The sequence below is a fragment of the Hyla sarda genome, chromosome 4 (assembly GCF_029499605.1).
Source record: "Hyla sarda isolate aHylSar1 chromosome 4, aHylSar1.hap1, whole genome shotgun sequence".
Classification (NCBI taxonomy): Eukaryota; Metazoa; Chordata; class Amphibia; order Anura; family Hylidae; genus Hyla; species Hyla sarda.
Window position 1 is genome coordinate 60,193,416 of NC_079192.1, and position 17,874 is coordinate 60,211,289.

The window sequence follows — 17,874 nt, forward strand, 5'->3', positions numbered from 1 at the left end:
CAGGATCAAGGGCATACAGGTACGCCCTTAAGTCCTGGCACTTAAGAACCAAGAGCGTACCTGTACGCCCCTGGCGTTTCTGTTCACTGCCGGTAATCCAGCGGTGAACAGAATGGGATGCCTGCTGAAATTATTCAGACCGGTGATCATTCAGACCATCGATATGTGGGGAATACGTGTGACCCAATGACACGTGTGACCCGATGACCCGGAATCAGAGGGTGATTGGTTGTGTACGACACACCACCAATCACCCTCTGTTGCTGGTGGGAGATGGCGATCACATCACTGCATAGGGGATAGGGGATAAGATGTGTAAGCACCAGAGTACCCCTTTAAGTAAAAAAAAAATAAGTTTTTGATTCTCCCCTGACCCCCCTAATAGGTCCCCAAGGGTCCGTTGAACATTTTCCAGCGTGACCCGGGCCCTATTAGGGCTTCAGGGCGCCGCGTTTTGCCCCCAATTTTTTTAGGCTGCAGCCTTTTTTTTTTAATCACACACCATTATACAGTTTGCACCAAAACACACACGCTTCCGGACCCCAGAACATCCTTCCACTCAGGGTGTTAACGGGAAAATCATGGGGGACCTTTTGCACCCACTGCTGGATAAGATTTACCACCTTTACGTGGATATAACTTTTATACCAGTATCCCTCTGTTTAAATCCCTCGCCGCCAGATCCACGTCCGTCCGCTTGTGGGTCCGTTTGGAAGAACCAGAGAGGGCTCCCTCTAAATTTTGTTAAGATACCTATGCCCAAGGGTGAGTCCCGTGCCCTTACCCATGAAAACCTGTTGCTGGTCAGGTATAAGGATAAGAGGGATGTTCTTATGCTGACCAAAATTCATGGTAACGGCAGCTCACCTGTCCCTGTGCGAGGCACCAAAACAACGGTCCTCAAGCCTGATTGTATTCTGGACTACAATCAGTATATGGGGGGAGTTGATCTCTCTGATCAAGTCCTCAAGCCATATAACGCCATGCGTAAAACACGGGTATGGTACAAAACAGTTGCGGTCTACTTGGTACAGGTTGCCATGTACAACTCTTTTGTATTGTCCCAGTACGCTGGCAACACAGGGACATTCATTCAGTTCCAGGAGGAAGTCCTAAAGGCCCTGATCTTTAACGACCGGGAAAGAGCAGGCCGGAGTTCCCAAAGAACTGTAAATATAGGTGCCAGGATCGTCCTAGGCCAGCACTTTCCAGGTGAGGTCCCTCACACTGGAAAGAAGGGACGATTCCAGAAAAAATGCAGAGCGTGTTGCAAGAGGGGGATATGGAAGGACACCACCACTCTGATCATCGGGCCTCTGCATTAAAGGTTGCTTCCGGAAGTACCACACTTCCATGAAGTACTACATTTTTTGTCCTTTTCCCTTTTCATTAAATTTTTCCATAATTTGTCCCCAATTTACCAAGTCCAGAGTACATTCCAGATTTTAACCCTATAAACCCTAGAATTGCCCAAAAAACCCTTTCATAAAAAAAAACTGATAAGAACTCTTGGAGTATTTTTTCCAAGAATAGGTCATGGGTCCCTATCATCAGAGAGCGCTCTCTCTCCACCTGAGCAGGGTGCATATTTGAGGCAGCAGGTTAGGGACGGCCACACACATCACATTCCCAGAATGATAATTCAGAGCATAGGGTTTGGGGAGGACATATTTTTTTGCGTTTGGTTTTTGGCATATCAGTAGTAAAATTGCAATTTTCATTTTCCCCATAGTACACTTTATTCATTTCTGGAAAGTAAATTTAGGGAACACCTGTTTCCAATTGTCCAGTTCCCCCCTATACACCTTCCCTAGGGGGTGCACTGTCTGTAATAGGCTCACATATGGATGTTCCTTTTATTTTCCTTTGAATGAGCTACTGATAGGTTTGAAGAAACATAATCCTCAAATGCCAACAGAGTTCCTTCTCATGAACCCCATCATATTTCCAGGTGACAATTCAGGGTCACATGTTAGTTGTTCCCAGAAAGATGAAGCAGAGCATAGGTTGAAAATTGCAATTTTCATTTTTCCCAAACTAATCTTCATCCATTCCTGGAAAAAAAATTTAGGAAACACCTGTGCATTTAAAATGTCATATTTAGTCATGGCCGTAAATGTTGGCACCCCTGAAATTTTTCTAGAAAATGAAGTATTTCTCACAGAAAAGGATTGCAGTAACGCATATTTTGCTATACACATGTTTATTCCCTTTGTGTATATTGAAACTAAACAAAAAAAGGGAGGAAAAAAAGCAAATTGGACATAATGTCACACCAAACTCCAAAAATGGGCACCCTTTCAAAATGATGGAAATATAAGATTGTTTCAAGCATGTGATGCTCCTTTAAACTCACCTGGGGCAAGTAACTGGTGTGGGTAATATAAAAATCACACTTGAAAGCAGATAAAAAGGAGATAAGTTCACTTAATTTTTACATTGTGTGTGCCATACTAAGCATGGGCAACAGAAAGAGGAGAAGAGAACTGTCTGAGGACTTGAGAACCAAAATTGTGGAAAAATATCCGCAATCTAAAGGTTACAAGTCCATCTCCAGAGATCTAGATTTTCCTTTGCCCACAGTGAGCAACATTATCAAGAAGTTTACAACCCATGGCACTGTAGCTAATCTCCCTGAGCATGGACGGAAGAGAAAAATTGATGAAAGGTGTCAATGCAGGATAGTCCGGATGGTGGATAAGCAGCCCCAAACAAGTTCCAAAGATATTCAAGCTGTCCTGCAGGCTAAGGAAGCATCAGTGACAGCGCAAACTATCCGTCGACATTTAAATGAAATTGAACGCTATGGCAGGAGACCCAGGAGGACCCCACTGCTGACACAGAGACATAAAAAAGCAAGACTACATTTTGCCAAAATGAAGTTGAGTAAGCCAAAATCCTTCTGGGAAAACGTCTTGTGGACAGATGAGACCAAGATAGAGCTTTTTGGTAAAGCACATCATTCTACTGTTTACCGAAAATGGAATGAGGCCTACAAAGAAAAGAACACAGTACCTACAGTGAAATATGGTGGAGGTTCAATGATGTTTTGAGGTTGTTTTGCGGCCTCTGGCACTGGGTGCCTTGAATGTGTGCAAGGCATCATGAAATCTGAGGATTACCAATGTGTGTTTGGGTTACACATTTTTGGGGGATTTCTCTCCTTTTACCCCTTGTAAAAATGAAAAAAATGGCTCAACAAGAACATTCGAGTGTAAAAAATTAAGATTTAGAATTTTCTCATTCAATTTGCTGCTATTCCAGTGAAACATCTAAAGGGTTAAAGGAGTACTCCGGAATGCAAAAATTATTTGGCATTTAGTTTAGCACCAAAAGTTATATAACATTGTAATATACTTGCATTTCTGATTTTGCAGTGATCATAGTGTTCTCCCCCTGGTCCGTCCAGCAGGAAGCTCAGTAGTTCTTCTGAAATACTGACTTTCGACTACTATTAGCTTCTATTACGGCGTCCATCTTGTAGTCAGCGTGTCATAACTCCCAGCATGCCCAGCGGTTCATTGCTCCCTTCCCTGCCCATTGTCAGTCTCCTCAAAGCCGCTCCCTCTTTATGAATATGCATGCAGACTTAGCCTTGATTGGCTGATTGCTCTGCACTCTAGTCCCAGCTGCTCGCCTATCACGCTCCCCTGTGCGCGCAAGCGCATTACAGCAGCTTCTCCCCCAGTCACTGCACTGGAGCAAGCGGCACTACCGGCGCTTTGATTGGATAGAGGAAAGCTGGGGGGCATAAGGGTGGCAGTGGGTGGATACAGGGGAGTGGTTTTGAATACTAAACAGGCGGTGGAAAGGAGGCAGGGCGGGCTGCATAGTGCAGGAAGTGCGCGCAGGGCACTATGGGCTTTGTAGTATTTCTAGCGCCACGCTGAGCTCCATGATCCCGGAAGGAACGGGTTTTTCAAGTGGTACTAACGGGAGAACAGGACGGCCTATTTTCATGCTGTACAGGAAGGTGAGCAGATTTACAATTATATGGGTTTGGTTTTTTCTTTTTTGCATATTCCGAAGTACTCCTTTAACAAACTTTCTGAATGTGATTTATAATACTTTGAGGGGTGCAGATTTTATAATGGGGTCATTTATGGGAAATTTCTAAATGAAAGCCCCTCATATCCACTTTAAACTGTACTGGTCCCTGAAAAATTCAGATTTTTTAATTTTCGTGAAAAATTGGAAAATTGCTGCAATACTTTGAAGCCCTCTAATGTTTTCTAAAAGTAAAAACATGTCAACTTTATGATGCCAGCATAAAGTACACATATTGTATATGTGAATCAATATATAATTTATTTGGGATGTCCATTTTCTTTATAGAGACAAAGAAATAAACGCTCCATAAAGTAGTATTGTTTCATCCCAGGTGTGAGATAGTATCAAAGGATTGTCTGCTCACCATGGGTGGTTGTGTAGCCACATACACAACAATGGTATCGGTATATAGGATAGGTCGTCTGCTGCCCTCCTGAAGGTAAACGGCAATGGAGATTTGGCTTCAGGATAAATCGGCTCATCGTCGCTGATCGACCAGACAGGTGAATGGATAAAAAGGGTTTATTGACCAGAATACTGTGCGCGCGCAGCGAAATGCGTTGCATTTTGGTCAATAAACCCTTTTTATCTATTCACCTGTGTGGTCGATCAGCGACGATGAGCCGGTTTATCCCGAAGCCAAATCTCCATTGCCATTTCCCTTATAAGCAGAGAGTTTTAAAGTAAAAAAAAATTGCTAAAGTTTCAAATGTTTCACTAAGAAATGATGCAAGTATTGGCAAAAATTTACCACTAACAAAAAGTAGAATATGTCACAAAAGAACAATATCAGAATCAGAATGAAAAGTAAAAGCATCCCAGAGGTATTAATGTTTAAAGTTACCGGACCAAACACAATAGGAATTTTTGGAAGTCTTCCCGTGCTTCCAATCTCACAGAAGCAAGGTAGGAGTCAAAAATATATATGAAGCAAAGTTTATTCACACACAACACGTTTCAAGGCCGAGGTGGCCTTTTCATCAGGCGTCCGGAATCCCATGGCTTCCTAACTTTAAATACTTTTACATTAAAGGGGTACTCCAGTGGTTAAGATTTTTGGCTATATTGCATCTTCTTTGTGTAGCATGTGTCTTTTTTTCTTACCTGTTTGTGGGCCAGGAAGTTCTGTAGTTCTGTGTTGGATCTCTTACTGTTGTCCACATGTTAGGATTAGGCTGTGGACAACATGTCATGGCTTTTGTTTTCTCTTCCAGAACTGCATGAGAGAGATAAGCCACGCCCCCTCATCTCCCCCTCCTGGAGGACGCAGGTGTGCATGAGAGAAAGAAGCCAGAGCAGGGGAAGAGAGAGGACTTAATTCTCAGGACACAGGTCTGCACTGAAAGAAGACAGAGAATATAAGAGTGTTATCTGAAGGGGAGGGTAACAAAGTGCACGGGCTGGGGATGTATAGACTGCATGGGAAGAAATCTCGGACTGGGGATGATTTCTGTGTGTGAGGGGGGGACTCCTGAATGACACTTGATGTGAGTTGTAGTCCCTGCTATGTGTGCTAGTGTTTACAAAGCAGTTTGCCTCCAGCTGTTGCAAAACTACAACTCCCAGCATGCCTGGACAGACTTTGGGCATGCTGGGAGTTGTAGCTTTGCAACAGCTGGTGGCACACTGGTTGGGAAACACTCTGCTAGCCTATTCAGCATACACATCATGTTACACCAGTGTTTCCAAACCAGTGTGCCTCCAGCTGTTGTAAAACTACAACTCCCAGCATTCCCTGACAGTCGTTGTGAATGCTGGGAGTTGTAGTTCTGCAACAGCTGGAGGCACACTGATTGGGAAACACTGGCCTCGCCTATTCAGTATATTACAAACAAAGTGCATTGTTTCTAAACCAAGGTATCTTCAGCTGTATCAAAACTACAACTCCCAGCATGCCCGGACAGCTTTTGGCTGTCCGGGCATTCTGGTAGTAGTAGTTTTGCAACACCTGGAGGCACCCTGGTTGGGAAACACTGGTGTATGCCCTATAGAGGTGTAGTGAACTACAACCCCAGGAGACTACAGAGGCAGCATGCTGGTGTTATACCACAGACTGAAGACTCCTGAATGACACATGCTGGGATTTGTAGTCCCTTATGTGTGTATATGCCAGTGTATCCCAACCAGGGGTGATTATATTAGTGTTCTGTGTATAAGGGGTCCGACCCGGGAAAATAGTAGGGTGGGTAAAGGGCGGAACAAAAAAAAAAGGAGCTGCTCCAAACCAGCAAGGCATGTGGCATGCTGGGATTTGTAGTTTTCAGCACAGCAAGAAACAGGAAATAGAAGCAAACGAAGTGGGGGATAAAAAGACATCAAAGAACGGAAATAGAGTAGCCTAAACAACAAGAATAGAAATGAAACAAAACAAATAGGGTAAGTCAAAAACGGAAAAACATGTTGACTACTGGAGTACCCCTTTAATTTGATTTGTTCACCTCCCTTTGTTCGCTGCATGTCACGTGTGTACACTCTCACCCACCTTTGTTTCTTGCACTTATATGTAAACATCTATGTATGGGCAAAATGCTCAGTCATTAACTCCTCTTTTCCCTGATCTAAGATGGCCGTCTCGCGAGTACGGGTGAAATGCACATACGCACGATCTCCCGGAACATCGCGATTTTATGTGCACTTCATGATGGTCTCTGTTCTGTGCAGTATATTTACTGGGCGTGATGATGTAGCGGACGCGCTACGTCATCTTTACATCTGACATGCGCAGCTGATACCAACATGGCACCCGAATGCCATACCGTTTCGGTGTACATTCATTTTCAGGTGCGCTCTTCTTCTTTGTTTATTTCTCATTGGTTGTCTCACTATACAAATATCTGCATTCTACTTACCTGCCATACATTCCCTGAAGAAGCCTCTTGGCGAAACGACGTTGGGATGGTTTCCTGTACTGGGGTAAGATGTCCGCATGGTTCACTTTATCTATGCTGCTGATTTGATTGTATTTGAGGCTCTTTTAAATAAGACTGGTAGGCTGACTGTTTGCACTGTGCTTCAGCCACTTATTCCTATTTGTCTCTAATGATTGATTGAGCACTTTATAAACTGAACCTTTGTTTCTTTGAATGCGGGCCTCTGTTTACATTTTGGGCTAGTGCGCAGTTCTCCTTTTTTTCTGTGTATACCATTATATTTATAATTGTTTTGGTGCTAGTATAATTGTTGTACAGCCATTATTACCTTATGTATGTATACACTCTGTGGGTATCTATGTTGAGCCCTCATACATGTGATTTTTGCACTTTGCTACCTTTTCTACCCATGTAACCGGACACCTCAGTAGTCAGTCTGCTCCTGTTCCCCTTTTCATACTGTTTTTATCATTCACTTTCTAATAAAGAATAAACACTGTTTATAATATGGCTTTTGGTGTATCTTTTTTGATAAGATAAGAAGATAGTTAGATGCACTACAATGAAATATGAGTATTTATTAAATGAAATGCAATGTATTACATAGAATAACTGAAGTCTAGCGCAGGGCCCTTGCGCAGGCTCCAGATAATTATTGTAGATATAGGTATATTAGAAAACAATAATAGGAAGCCAATATAATAGATGTTCCCCACTATTAGTTCGGTGTATAATAAATAGGGCTAAATTATACAGGTGGAGATAAAAGGATTAGGGATAAGATAGGTATAAAAATAGTATAAAAATGGTATTAAAAAAAAATATATATATTGCAAAGTCCGCTAGTGCAAAGGTTCGCTATGTGTGAACTGCCCGCCATCCTCCCCCCAGACCCCTTAGTCATCTTCCTTCACACTTTTCCACCCCCCTTCTCCTCCGCACCCCTCTGATCATTCATCCTCCATAACATTTTATGCATCCCCAGACTCATCCCCCTCCAAAGACTCCCCCCACCCCCCTCAGTCATCTTCCTTCAAATTTTTCAGGGCCCTCCCTCCTGCCTTCTCCTCCACACACACACCCTTCAGTCATCCACCTTCACATGTTTCTTCCCAGCCTTCTTCTCCTCTGCACCCCCGTGCCAGTTAATTATCCTCCTTTATACTTTCTTCCTTTCCCCCTTCCTTTCTTACCTTGTAGGGGAGGATTAGTCAGCAGGCTGTAGAAGTGAGCGAGGTTCCGGGTTCCTCTCCTCCACGGAGCCGAGCAACTGGGGCAGAGACGTCCGTGAAGTCAGCGGCGTGCCTGCGCATGGACGTCTGCTGCTCTTAAAGCAGAAGTGTCCCTGCCCTGGTTCACTGCACTTGGGGCCGGAGGACTGGTCACCGGACGTAGCAAGGCCCCTTTTAGAGTAGGGGGCGGGCTGCATCAGTGAGCAGGCAGAGTGGCCTGTTTTCTTCACTACACCGGCCACTACTTTCAAAGTGGAGGCCGAGACTTTGAAAGCAGTGGCCGGTGTAGTGCAGAAAACAGGTGTGTCGCGACAGGGCAGGTGAACGGCCTCGCCCACCGGGCAAATGCCTGGTCTGCCCGATGGCCAGTCCGGCCCTGATACAAGTCCACTCTGGCAGTAATCCTTCACACTGGATTCCACAAGTGAAGTTGCAAGAGTCAGTGATTGTCAGCTCCAAAGTCAAGTCAAGCTTTACCAAACTTAAGTCTATTCACATCAAGGCTAGCTCAGTCAAGTCTTCCTACGTCAAATTCAGACTAGCCAAGTCACATTTTAGTCGAGGAGGACTACAAGTCCCAAAGTGTCAAGAAAGCAACTGTGGTTCCCTATAGCATTCCTCTACATAAATCACATTAAACAACTGCACTGTACCTATTACCTGTCTACGATTCCTTAAGTAAAGTTGAAAAGTGGCTTCCCTAACCTTGCAGTTGTGATTTTCTTACCCGGCACTTGGCATCGTCAACTGCTTCATCCTTGGAGTGTGGTGGGTTAAAGGGGTGCCCCGGTGGATTTATTTTTTTTTTTTAAATCAACTGGTGCCAGAAAGTTAAACAGATTTGTAAATCACTTGTTTTAAAAATCTTAATCCTTCCAGTACTTAAAAGCTGCTGTATGCTCCAGAAGAAGAGCTTTTCTTTTTGAATTTATTTTCTGTCTGACTATAGTGCTTTTTGCTGACACCTCTGTGTGTATCAGGAACTGTCCAGAGCAGGAGCAAATCCCCATAGCAAACCTCTTCTGCTCTGGACAGTTCCTGACATGGACAGAGGTGTCAGCAGAGAGCACTGTGGTCAGACAGGAAAGAAATTCAAAAAGAAAAGAACTTCCTGTGGAGTATACAGCAGCTGATAAGTACTGAAAGGATTAAGATTTTTAAAACAAGTGATTTACAAATCTGTTTAACTTTCGGAAGCCTGTTGATATGAAAAAAATTGTTTTCCACAGGAGTACCCCTTTAACACTGCTGGCATCTCAAATACTTAACTAGGTCACTTCACCCATAGTCTATATACATGCCATTAGCCCGACACCACAGATACACATTTCTATTGCTTAATAGCCAACCACGTCATTCACTAATCCTCCTTTCCTTAAATCCTCTTAAATCCACACTATAAAAACATTTTATGTCAATAATACTGTATGCTTTACAGTTTAAGTAAGTACCTAAAATGGGCACTTCACAGGGATTCCATTCATTACACAAGGCTCTTCAAATGGTCTCAAACCTCCCTATCAGAAAACTGTGCAACTAATCTTAAAGGGGTACTCCGCCCCTGGCATCTTATCCCCTATCCAAAGGATAGGGGATAAGATGTTAGATCGCCGCGGCCCCGCTGTTCGCTCTGTGCGTAATGACGGGCGATACAGGGGCTGGAGCAGCGTGACGTCATGGCCCCATCCCTCATGACATCACGGCCCGTCCCCTTAATGCAAATCTATGGCAGGGGGCGTGTCGACCACCACGCTCCCTTCCCATAGACTTGTATTGACGGGGGCAGGCCGTGACGTCACGAGGGCCGTGACATAACAATGCTCCGGCCCCTGTATTGCCCGTCATTACGTGCAGAGCGATCTCGCTCTGCGCAGTAATGATAGCGGGGTGCTGCAGCAGCGATCCTCGGGGTCCCCAGCAGCGGTACCCCGGCGATCTGACATCTTATCCCCTATCCTTTGGATAGGGGATAAGATGTCTAGGGGCAGAGTACCCCTTTAAAGCACACCTGTCACATTACAGAAATGAAGAACATTATATATGTTACTTAAAAGGTCATACAGATGCTTTACCTGTCTTTTTTTTATGTCTCTAGCTTCTATTTTGGCTCACAAATCCCTCTGTTCTGCTGTTCTGTCACTCATTCTGACACCCTATGCTCATTAAGGGGCATGTCCGAGGCCAGGGCCGGATTAATGTAGGGGCGGATGGAGCTGCCGCTCCAGGCCCTTACATTAAAATAGGCCCAGTGGCCTGCACAGGCGGCCCGCATAGGCCGCCCGGACAGGTGACCCGCCTCCCGTTCTGCCGCCAACACCTAACGCCGACACCTAACACCTAACGCGCCCCAGCCCTCCACCCCCCCACCCCCCGCGCCTCACTATCTCACAACACCCGGGCCGTCGTCACCTCCGCCGGTCACACGTGCTGCGGCAGCTGTCAGTGAGAGCTGCGGTGACGTCATCCACTCCCACTGACACAAGGACTGAGCAGCAGCCGCCGCAGCGTGTCAGTCTGAGTCACCGGGTCCCGGAGAGAAAGGTGACAGCCCTTGGGGCCATTTATAATGTAAGGCACTGTGAGGGGCACAATTTAACATGTCAGGGGGGCAGCAACCGCATTATAGGTTGCAAGACATGGTTTATTATATATGAGGGGGACATTATATGTGGGGGCACATGACAGGGCCCCCCCTGTCATGTGCCAATATAATGCACATATAATGCCCCCCTGACATTTGCCGCTTACTTATAATACCCCCTGTCCTGTGCCCCTCATATATAATGCCCCATGTCCTGTGCCCCTCACATATAATGCCCCCTGAAATGTGCCCCTCATATATAATGCCCCATGTCCTGTGCCCCTCACATATAATGCCCCCTGACATGTGCCCCTTATACATAATGCCCCATGTCCTGTGCCCCTCACATATAATGCCCCCTGTCCTGCCCCCTCAGGGGGCATTATATTTTAGGGGCACAGGACAGGGGGCACTACAAGTCAGGGACATATGTCAGGGGGCATTATATGTGCATTATATGGGCACATGCCGGGGGGGGGCTGTCCTGTGCCCCCCCACATATGCCCCCTGAAATGTGCCCCTCATATATAATGCCCTATGTCCTGTGCCCCTCACATATAATGCCCCCTGACATGTGCCCCTTATACATAATGCCCCATGTGCTGTCCTGTGCCCCCCACATATAATGCCCTATGTCCTGTGCCCCTCACATATAATGCCCCCTGAGGAGGCAGGACAGGGGGCATTATATGTGAGGGGAACATGACAGGGTGCATTATATGCGAGGGGCACAGGACAGAGGGCATTATTATTATGTGGGGGGAACAGGACGGGTTATCATTATTATATATGGGGGCACAGGATGGGGCATTATTACCATATATGAGGGGCACAGAGTGTTTTGCATTTCAGAGGTATGGGCCGGCATTTATTATTGTAGGTGTAAGAGAAGCATTTTTAATGCTGTAATGTGTAGGAGCACCAAATTTATTAAAAGGTAGCAGACCATTTGCTAAATTTTGTGCAGGTCACATTTTCTAAAATTTCACTCTTCACATACACCAAAAAGCTAAGTCTGGGCTGGTGTAATTTTAGAGACTTTTCAGTGGTTTTGCGCATTTTTTGTGCCTTTTCACAAAAAGGTGCAGTGCATAAAACCCGTCCATATTATGTGTATTGCCAAAATCAGTGGATTACAACTCAAGCGCAAAAAAGGAACAAATAAACCCTGCTTGCGCCTTTTTTGCACCATTTTTAGACACAAAAAAACAGTCTAAAGACAATTATACATGTTGGCCATAGTGTATATTATAAGGAATTTTGGGGTAGTATGGTTTTTATGGGCCACATAATTACGGTATTGTATTCAGAGGGTGCATGGCAAGCTTATATTCAGAGAGCACAGTATGTGGTAGTATTATATTCAAAGGGTTCAGTGTGTTGTAGTAATATATTCAGAGGGTTCTGTGTGTAGTAGTAATATATTCAGAGGTTACGGTGTGTGGCGGTTTTATATTCAGAGGGTACAGTGTGTAGTAGTATCATATTCAGAGGGTACAGTGTGTGCCAGTATTATATTCAAAGGATATGGTGTTTGGCAGTATTATAATAATTATTGTTTTCATATAGAGGATCAGAATCCGCTGACATAGTGAGGAGACGTGTGGGCATCAAGTTCTGCAGAGAGAACATTTAGCTGAAACAAGTCCTGGCGGTATGTACCATCTGAATTAGATAAGAAAAGACTATAGAGAAGACGTCACCTGTAGTAACAGATTTTATTGTGTATTCTCTTCACTATAGAGAAGACGTCACCTGTAGTCACTTATTTCATTGTGTATTCTCCTCACTATAGAGAAGACGTCACCTGTAATCACTGATATCATTGTGTATTCTCTTCACTATAGAGAAGACGTCACCTGTAGTCACTGATATCATTGTGTATTCTCTTCACTATAGAGAAGACGTCACCTGTAGTCACTGATATCATTGTGTATTCTCCTCACTATAGAGAAGACGTCACCTGTAGTCACTGATATCATTGTGTATCCTCCTCACTATAGAGAAGACGTCACCTGTAGTCACTGATATCATTGTGTATCCTCCTCACTATAGAGAAGACGTCACCTGTAGTCACTGATATCATTGTGTATTCTCTTCACTATAGAGAAGACGTCACCTGTAGTCACTGATATCATTGTGTATTCTCTTCTCTATAGAGAAGACGTCACCTGTAATCACTGATATCATTGTGTATTCTCCTCACTATAGAGCAGACGTCACCTGTAATCACTGATATCATTGTGTATTCTCCTCACTATAGAGAAGACGTCACCTGTAATCACTGATATCATTGTGTATTCCCCTCACTATAGACAAGACGTCATCTGTAGTCACTGATATCATTGTACATTCTCCTCACTATAGAGAAGACGTCACCTGTAGTCACTGATATCATTGTGTATTCTCCTCACTATAGAGAAGACGTCACCTGTAGTCACTGATATCATTGTGTATTCTCTTCACTATGTCCTATCAGAGCTGGAGTCACTATTAAGTTCTGCAGTAATGAGGGGTGAAACAACAACTCCTAGCATAGCCTTACCACATACTTAAGGTCATACTGGGAGCTGTAATTTTAAATGGTAAAAACTTTTTTAGCACTTTCCCATTCTGTGGGCATTCAGCGCGGGCATCACAACATGCTAAAAAAATCAGGGCCTATATCCCTTAATGTTATGTTTTTGCAAATATTCATCCAGTTGCTGTTTAAACGTCTTTACAGACTCTAATAAGATCATATCTGCAGGCAGAGGATTCCACATCCTTATTGTTCTTAGTGTAAAAAACCCTTTCCTTTGCCTTAGACAAAATCTCCTTTCTTCCAGTATAAAAGTTGCTGAGTTGCCCATAGCAACCAATCAGATCACTTCTTTCATTTTTGAAAAAGCCTCTGGAGAATGAAAGAAGCAATCTGATTGGTTGCTATGGTTAACTCAGCAATTTTTCCTCTGGACACTAACATATATTCAGCTATCCTGGTAATTTAATGTGCATAAAACATGTGACAGATGCGCTTTATTTGTGTTAAGAAAAATTACTTTGTGTTGCATTTTCATTTTATATATTCCGATAAAAAGGCCCATCAAAATCTTCAGCACCAGGCCCATGATGCTCTTAATCCGGCCCTGTCCGAGGCAAGCACTGAGCCCGCCCTAACTCACCATCTATTCACTCCTCCCTGAGTCCAATGAGCTGTGCTGGGTCTCTATATCCAATAACTGCAGAGTGCTCTGTAACCCCCTCCTCTCTGTTTTCAGAAAGGACAGAAGTGAGTACAGAGGAGTGCTAGTCCCTCCCAGCCTGTGCTTTATCTGGGACAAAGATGATGCTACAACTGGAAATTATCATGTTCTGGATGGTATGGAGACCCCTAGTGGTATTCATTATGAGCCATGATTTCTATAAGAAGAAGATAAACACAATTGCGAAGTAAATTAGCAAGGTTAATGTTCTGTCAAGATGTGCAACATATAAAATGTTTTTGAATGTGATAGTGCCCATTTAAGCCCCCAAAATTGTCATTTGTGGTGTGTTGCTCTTTCCTTAAAATAAAGATCTATAATTAAACTCTTAATGACCATTGACGTGTATATACGTCAATGTGCCATTAAGAGTGTATGGTGTGAGCTACTGACTCGAGCCCGCGCCATCCCGGGAATTTCCAGCTGATTCCTGTAGCTGGAGGCCACCACTAATAGTCAACATGCCGCTTTTAACCCTTTGGATCACCACTGTCAATGCTAACAGTGACGTCACCCCCCCCCCCCCCCCAACCCATTGCTGAGGTAGCTGGAGGGCTTACCTCTTCTTTTTGCCGTCCATGGCTCTGCATTTGATAGAGCCTGGCTGGACCAGTACAGAGCACACAGATTAATTTAGTACTGTTGAACTACATTGATCTGTATGAGGAATCCAATGATTCCTCCTAAAAGTCACCTAAGGGGACTAATAAAGCGTATAAAAAGAAGTTAAATAAAAGTTTGAAAAACACCCATTAACACCTTCCAATTTAAAAGTTAAAAATCATCCCTTTTTTCTATTTTTTATTGTCTGGAGTATTACAAAATAATGTTATTTATCCTGCACGGTAAATGGTATAAATGTAAAAAAAAAATACCGAACGGTGAGAATTTTTGTACCCCCATTATATGTGCAACTGCTTTCACCATTACCTAGACCTTGTGAAACAAGCCCACAAAGGGAAATTTAATATGTTTCTTACCCTGATTCGAGCAGCTTAAAAAATGGTGTGGGAACATATCCTCATGCAAAATTTTTCGTGAAAACACAGACCAATAAACTTAGTGGGAACATAGTATTCTGCCTTCTGAAGTCTTGATGATATAAGACGTACCTCTATTATACCCCATGTTCAGGTACTTCCAGCTCATGACACTTCCATACTAAGACACTCTATCATAGATTACCTATTTCAATAGTTCAGACATTTCCACACAGCAATACCAAATATGTTTATTTAGATATTTTATTTGAAAAATGGTAAAAGAGGAGTATTAAGGTATTAGCCTATATATATTTTTGTTCACACTTTTTAAGCCCCCATATTATAAGCAATCACTAAGCAAAACATTGCTCAGTGTGATCAGCACTTAGCTAGTAGAGTCAGCCTGAGATGGAATCTATTAGAAAATCGCCATAGAGCCAGCACGGAGGTATTCAGAGGAACTCCAGCTGGTATTGGAACCAATAGGACCCTGGCATATATGTTGCCGGGTTGCAGATCAGGCAGTGGAACTGTCTTTCAGGCTTCTAAGAATTATGGTCGCTATTGATCACAGCACTTAACAGGTTACTCCACTCCCCAGCGTCCGGAACATTGAGTTCCGAACGCTGGGTGCGGGCTTCCGTGTTCACGCCCGCCCCCTCGTGACATCATGCCCTGCCACGTGACATCACGTCCCGCCCCCTCAATGCAAATCTATAGGAGGGGGCGTGATGGCGTTGCGCTCCTTTCCCATAGACGTCTCGGGGCGTTACATCATTGGGCGGGGCATGACATCACAAGGGGCGGGCGTGAACACGGAAGCCCGCACCCAGCGTTTGGAACTCAATGTTCTGGAGGCTTGGGAGTGGAGTAACCCTTTAAAGGGGTAAGCCGTCGCAAACATCTTATGCCCTATCCAAAGGATACGGGAAAAGATGTTAGATTGCGGGGGTCCTGCCTCTGGAGCGAACTCCGCTCCATGCACAATGACTGTCGATGCGGCTGCTGCGCCCCCTCCATTCATGTCATAGTCCTCACGCCTCCTCCCATTGACATGAATGGAGGGGATGTGACGTAAAGTTTTGAACACAGAAGCTGCAAGCTTCCGTGTTCCTAGCGCCGCCGCTGCGGGAATGGAGATTGTGGGGGGGGCCCCAGTGACGGGACCCCCGCGATCTAACATCTTATCCCCTATCCTTTAGATAGGGGATAAGATGTTTGCAACAGAGTACCCCTTTAAGGGGTTAATGTTGGACATTAGGATGATCATCCATGTCCACCACTGATTGTGAATGCACGGCTTCCATAAAGAAATCACAAGATGTAAATGTATGTTCTGGTGTGTTTAGTACCAAGGCACCAGGACATACATGTACATTCATTGTCAAAATTAGTTAAAGGTTTAATTTGAAAGAATTTTTTTTTTATTAATATGTTTACATAACCATTTTCTCTGACTACTCCATCTGGGATTTCAGTGCACAAAAAAGATTTTTTTAGCTAATTTATTCCCATAGGTATGCATACACTATAAATCATACACCAAAACCTCTATAGAAAGGCTTCAAAGCCTTGATATCATTCACAGTAAGTTATTACTATTGTCATGTATCATACTAGCGTTCTAAAGATGTATGTTTTGCATTTTGATCCATTTTTGTAACCTCGTCACTGTCCTGAATTCTCTTTAATCAAAAATAAGAAAAAATCTTTCTTTACAGCTAAGTCATGCAAATATTATTAACAAGTGATGCCTTAAAAAAAACGATAGCATAACAAAATATTCGGATAAATCCACATCCTCTAGAAAATGTGGTTCTGATTGTGGAAGTTAGCAAAACAAAAGTCAATTTATTAAATGCTTTATCATTTATCTTTTACAGAGAATAATAGTCAAGATATGTTTGGTGATAAAGTTAAGTCTACTATATTAAACCCAACTAAGTGTCCAAGAGAAGTTGCTGGCCACCTTAAAAGGTAGCTTAGAAGATATATACTCCTGATTCTACAAGAAGTAAATATTGAGATACAACTTTAATTTCTATGACACCAAAACCTTTTGAAATGAGCACCTCTTAAGTTTTTTATCTACACTTTCTGTGTTGAATTTTTTAATTCTTTAATATCTTAGGTATGCTGGTTTTCTTTGAGGTGACCACTATTCTATTCTAAGACAATTTTTGAGGCAATTCTGCGTGGTTTGTATCTGAGTGGATTTCCTATGTTAGAGGATGATGACACATATGACCTTGGTATCTACTGGAGCATGTTAAAGAGGTACTACGGTGGAAATTTTTTTTTTCTCAATTCAACTCATTCCAGAAAGTTAAACAAATTTGCAAATTACTTCTATTTAAAAATCTTAATCCTTCCAGTACTTACCAGCTGCTGTATGCTCCACATAAAGTTATATAGTTATTTTCTGTCTGACCACAGTGCTCTCTGCCTACACCTCTGTCCATGTAAGGAACTGTCCAGAGTACAAGAAAATCCCCATAGCAAACCTCTCTTGCTCCCGACAGTTCCTGACATGGACAGAGGTGTCAGCAGTGAGCACTGTGGTCAGACTAAAATGAACTACACAACTTCCTCTGGAGCATACAGCAGCTGATAAGTACTGAAAGGATTAAGATTTTTATATAGAAGTAATTTTCTAATTTGTTTAACCCCTTAAGGACCAATGCAAATAAACCTGTACGCCGCTGAAAGACCAGGCCTGTTTTTTTCAAATCGGGGATGTCTGTCTTTATTAGAGAATAACTCTGGTAACGTTTTGGCAATCACGATAATTCTGACATTGTTTTTTTGTAACAAGTTGTCCTTCATGTACATAGTAAAAGTAAGCCGATACCATTTGTAGTTTTTTTTTACAATGCAAAAAATCATGAAATTTTTACAAAAAATTATGATTTT

The 17,874-nt window shown here is 43.2% G+C and overlaps 1 protein-coding gene across 10 annotated transcripts in view; it reads left to right on the forward strand.

Moving 5' to 3' along the window:
• Window positions 1-17,874, forward strand: part of LOC130367991 (olfactory receptor 1G1-like) — a 451,749-nt gene that overhangs the window by 363,136 nt on the left and 70,739 nt on the right. For 3 of the 10 annotated variants that reach the window (XM_056571125.1, XM_056571127.1, XM_056571123.1), the window contains 3 exons: window positions 5,265-6,831; window positions 12,303-12,387; window positions 16,845-16,938. The gene's annotated coding sequence lies outside the window, so the exon portion shown is untranslated. Of the gene's footprint in view, window positions 1-5,264; window positions 6,832-12,302; window positions 12,388-13,993; window positions 14,099-16,844; window positions 16,939-17,092; window positions 17,194-17,874 lie in introns of those variants that run through there. The other 7 variants (XM_056571130.1, XM_056571126.1, XR_008892249.1 and 4 more) reach the window with 6 other exon arrangements.